Genomic DNA, 5792 nt, shown 5'->3' with positions numbered 1-5792 from the left:
GCCGTACTTTGGAAAATATCTCGAGCTCCGCGAGTTTACCGTAAGATTTTATCTCGGAGAATTTTTCGAGTTCCATCACGGTCACTGGTGAAACCTCACTTACAGCCGTAGTCTCTCCGTGGCGCTACGTAACGGGTGGCTCGAAATGATACGGCATTTTCTATTTTTCTTTTTATCGAAACCAGAGAAATTTGAAGAAATACTGGAATTTTCGGAGAATTGTTATTTACGATTCTTCTTTTTTCGTGACGTTTGGAATAATGGTAAAGATTAGAGGAAAATATATCGCCAAGCTGTACTCCCTCGGTAATAAGCGAATATCACACCCCTTGTGTTTGGATACACCTATATAAGTACCAGCGCTGGCACACGCAACTTGTCGAGTGTTTAGTTTAACCGCACCCCGTGAATCCGCGTTTATGCTCCTAATCGGAACGGATTACGGTCAGTTTCGCCCTGTGTCCCATAAACCACGGCCACGAGGCATATGTTATTCTTCGTGCATCTCGATTGCGACATACCTACCGTGTTTTCCTTTCGTTTTCCAGGGGGAAATAATGGGATACACGCTACGCACGTGTCGTTCGAAAGATAATCTACCGTGAAGTCTGTGTGTATGATAACTCGTAAAACGTGAAATTACGTCCTTTCTCTGCTCGATCGAATAAATTTTCTTCATCTTGGATAGGTACACAGTTTCGTTGTTTTCTTAGCTGGATTCTCTTACACAGTGGCGGCAACGTTTTGCGTTACCGTAGATGCGGGTCAAGGATGTATCAAACCTCGAGCCTTTGAAGTTTCTAACGACATGATTTTGATGATGCACACGTTCAAGGAGCGTCTACCATCCTCGCCCAAACTTGACGAAAAGAAGACTCTATCTATATTTTCTCTTTGTCCGAACACCTGATCAATTTTTCACGAGACTTCTGTCTTCTTTTAAATAACGATCGTAAATCAAGTCGAATCCTTTACTTCTATCTTGGAAACTGGTTAAACGAAGCTGCAACATTGCGAACAAATGGATAAGTATCCAAGAGTATTCTCGGATAATTCTATCAATTTCCTTCACCGCTGATTAACCTGTAGCCCCAGATTCATTTCTGGAACGGAAATCGAGTCCCTTCACTCTACGTTTAGAAATTTCCAAAAAATATGACTAAATAGCTGCTTCGTTCTCGTTCTTACAAAAGCACAGCTAATTAAGAAAATAAATAAACAATCATCTCCTAATTACAGATCAATCCAACGACGAGATAACTCGTCCTCCCCAATTAACAGGTAACCACCCACGATCTTTCCTTCCACAAATTACATTTCCAGAAAAGTAGAGTTCCAAATGTGCCCTTAAACTTCAAAGACTTCCTCGCACATCAAACAGGAAGTTCCAATTGATCTTCCCAGCGAAATCGACCACGCGTTTCGATTCGCGTCAAATTAAAGCTCCTTCGTTTTCCTCTTAGGGTTGGTTCGGCTTAATCGTAGGCCAGGCGAGAGCGGCGAGCGACGCATCCCGCGACGGGCGATCGCGCAATTTCACAGAATCGTGGCTGCGTCAGATTCGCTGGCCGAAGAATTTAACGAGGCGCACGCGGCTAGCCCTCCGCCCGTTGTGATCGCCGTTCCAGTCACACACGCTCGATAATAGCGGCCCTCGTGAACGTGAACACCCTTAGCCACTGTGTCCTCGTTACACCAACCTCATCGTTCATGTATATTCATAGACCTGTCCACGCACGTCAAACCAGAACCGTGTAAATGCCAGCAATCGCTGTTCCAACTGTTCGGTTCGCTCGATTGTTTCCGTGCAACGATGGGTTTAACCCTTTCCGTGACCGAATTACTCCTTTCTTTTTTTATAATTTGTCGGTGATCTATCGATCGTCGTGTCTGCAATTCGTACCGTATTGAGATCTGTTTGTGTACGAGTGTTAAAGTTGAACACGTGCATTTCGATGGAAAGGGTTGAAACGAAGAGAGGAGAGTTAACGTTCTACGCTTTGTTTCGAGTTTTGTCAATTTTAGCGGAATTTTCAGATTTCTGTTTTATCGTTTTGGGATGGAAAGTGGTGCAAAGGGGTGGAAAAAGAGAATATAACTTACAGTACTAAAATCATGAATATTTACACTTGGCCCCAGAATTTTTTCTTAATACAAAACGAACGATCATTGTTCGCAAAGATCCCATTTCTACCTAAAAACCCACGGATCGTCCGAAAGTTAGAGCCGCAGTTCTCACAGTACCGGAGTCGACTTTTAAATTACACAGAATCCCAGTGCGATTTCATTGAACGATAGAAAAATTAGTGACTCGTCCCGTGAAACCTGTCTTTTCGTACGTCGCTCTAATGGCGGAGCGAGAACCAGAGTCTGACGGCGATTATAAAAAGGCACGTGCCTCTCTTCATGAACGACCCCATGCAGGCAAGCACGCGACCACCGAAAGCTAACCCAAGAATCGCACAGGGCGCAATTAATTTATTGTTCGTGCCGGCCTAGTGACAATCGGGGGGACACAGGAGAAAAACAGGATCGTTGTTTTCTTCTATTTCAACCGAGGGGTTCCGGGTACGGATGCTGCCAGTCGATCCTCGGCCTAGCCTTTGTCGTGGGACAACCGTCGTCTTTCTCCAGAAATGGTAAGTTATTTCTTTTTCGTTCTTACATACCGTGGAATCGTCGATTTTTCATTTTTTATCTTATCACAACGAATGCAACTTTTATATTCTTCATTATTCGATTTTTGTCACTTTCAACTTGAAATTGATCATTAATCTCTCGGACAGCAGAAGTTAATTTTTTTAATTTGTGGTATCGTTAATTTTTTATTCTTCATCTTATCACAATTATATCTTCCATTTTCCGATTTATATCATTTTTAACGTGAAATTGATCATTCGTTAAAATTCATCTCTCAGACGTTTGAAGTTAATTTTTCTAATTTTGTGAATTAAGTGGTTCAACGTAGATGTGAGATTATATATCCTACATGTTTCCATTTAATCTCTATTATTCAGAGGGGTGAGAAAGTGTGCTACACTCTGGGTAACATAATCCGCCTTCCACCGGTACCTGCGAGAAAACAGAGATCGAGGGTAATGGGAAATCCCCGCAATGAAAAGACCTCGCCACCTGTGAAATTGGCGACAGAATGGTCGAATAGTTTTCGCGCAGGTATCTCTTCCATCGGAAACAGTTAAATCGCCGTACGCTATACATTTGAATAAACTCTGAATAAAAAAGAACAAAAGGCGAAGGAAAAAATTGTACGATAATTTTCAATGTCATCGATCGATAATCTTCTTCAAGAAAAAATTGGTTCGGTTCAACTGGTTTATTTTCTCGTTTCGTGATTTGCAAATACAATTCCAATCGTGATTGTGAGAGAACAAATTTCATTGACTTTTTGTGTCGTATCGTTGGAAAAAGGAGGATATTTCTGTTTGAAACAAAGAAATAGAGAGAGAGAGAGAGAATTTGAATAAGATAGATCGTCAGAGGAAAATATCGATTATATTTTTCTCGCAATAGGTATGCAGCGCGCGCGTTATCAGTTTTACAATATTTACAACGCTTACAATAGTAATCGTATCGTACAACGCGGTGATCATCGCCCCGGATTATCAATCGTAAATCTTCGTTTAAATTTACATCGATTATAAATAATAACGTTCCGTCTGGCAAAATTGTGTAAGTGAGTACACGTGTTTTATACATGTCAGAGATTAGCCTCGTGGCGTTGATAGACATCCTCGAGGAACTATTTCAATGTCACTATAATTACCAAGTTCCCGTTAATAAAATACTTCGATGGTGTTAAAGGTGTGTGTAACTGGTACTATTCGGCAGGAATTACTCTATCGTCTTGTATTTATTAAGTACTGGAATTCGAGGTGCGCGTGGTCTTTAAATAAACGCGGGATTAAGAGATACAACAACTTCTTTTCATTTCTTCTTTTCTCTTCTCGTGAGAAAGGGCGTGTTTGTGTGTGTGTGTTTCTTTGGTCGGTTGGTACAAGCACCGGTCAGTCTTCGGATCTACCTAAGAAATATCAAGTGTATTTGTATATAATAAGTCTTAAGAGCTACGAACAACTACGTAATGTACAATGTCTACAAATTAAGTATCATCCAGCGTTAGCCATTCGGGAGTTGTTCAAAATAATCCGATTACGCCCGCTCTTTCCTTCCTTCTCTCCACTTTTCTTTATGTACAGAAACTGCGGTTGTAACCGTTCGACTTTTCGACGAGTCGGTGCTCTCGTTACTTTTACAGAACAGTTCGTTTATAATTAAATCGTATAAAATCGTAATGTCGACAGAGACGTTTCCTTCTCGTTGCCTTTTCTAGCTTCCGAAGAATTTCACCTGCTCACGTCCAGCGTGTATTACGCAGAAATTCTTTCTCCTCCTTTTATTGACGCTTGAATCTCGAATTTGACTTTTTTTTCCTTCTTTTTAATTTCTCCTCGAATTCGGCTGGATTCGAAGATACGCTCGAACCGCCTATTCGAACTCTCGACTGTTCCGTCCACGTTCGATCGACCCACGTGGATTCGTTGCAATTAACAAGCCGTCGTTATCGTTCGAATAAGAATCTTGGTTAAATACACGAAATCGAAATAGTTACCCTACGTGACGACACAGCTAACGTTAATTATTCTCCCTCACACGACTCACGCACGTCTAATGAATATCATTAGCGATGAAGTAATTAAAAAAGAACAAATAAAGAGGACGCGAATATAAATAAACGGACGCTTAAGGATATATCGGACAGGCATTCTTACAGACAAACGAAAATCGCATTTTCGTGAACTGCGTTACCGATCGCGACACGCGGAAATCAATTTACTCACGAGCATACTCGAAGCCTTAATAACTTATCGTTAATCCTGATGCAATCAACGTAATTACACGTGAGATCCCTACGCTTTTGAAACGCGAAAGTTAAGTACCTTGATATGTGAATAAAGTATACCCAGTAACAGATCCAATAACAACGGATCGACAAATTGTCAGAATAGATCGTCGATCGATCATTCTTAGAATACAATACGGTAAACCTTCGTCATAGACTCTTAAACGATTACCATTTTTCCTTACGTACATCCACCGTGCACATCTATTCATTGCAGAGTTCATACGAAAATTTCAGCGGCAGGTAAAGTTGCTGAAACCGATTTAGCGAGATCGCGATGTAAATCATTATTTACGAAACGATATTGAACATTTCCGCGTACAATCTTTCGTTTCACTCGCCTTCAGGTAAATAGTCGAAATTAACCGACATCCGTTGACGATCAAGGCGCAGAGAAATTTTCCAATCGGTCAAAGTTGACATCGAACCACTCGTCTCCCTCTAATTACCGTCCCAACGCTCGGTTCACGTCTACTTCAACGCTCGACAGACTTCACAACCTCGCTGATACCGATTCCACCGACTCCTGCTCGTATCAAAACACTCATACCTATTCAATTGTTCGCACGAAAAAAAAAAAAAAGAAAGACGAAACTCACTCGACGTTCTTGTTCTCGAGTTCACGATTTCTCACTGCACCCATCGCCTCTCGAAACGATCTTCCAGCTTTCTCGCTGTCGCAAGTCCTGAAGCTAGCGCTCACCTGATAAACCTGTTCCTGTTTACCGTCCGCCACGTTCCTCGAGCTGTCCTCTCCACGATTCGACTCGTTATTCACTGGACGACGATGATCTGTCACGGTTGACGTATCACAATGGCACGACTGGTGGTCACGATTCACGCGCTATGCGCAAGGCACGTCGAGCTGGTG

This window comes from Habropoda laboriosa, unplaced genomic scaffold (genome assembly GCF_001263275.1).
Source record: "Habropoda laboriosa isolate 0110345459 unplaced genomic scaffold, ASM126327v1 scaffold90, whole genome shotgun sequence".
NCBI classification, from domain to species: domain Eukaryota; kingdom Metazoa; phylum Arthropoda; class Insecta; order Hymenoptera; family Apidae; genus Habropoda; species Habropoda laboriosa.
Note: the sequence above shows the minus strand (reverse complement) of the source record.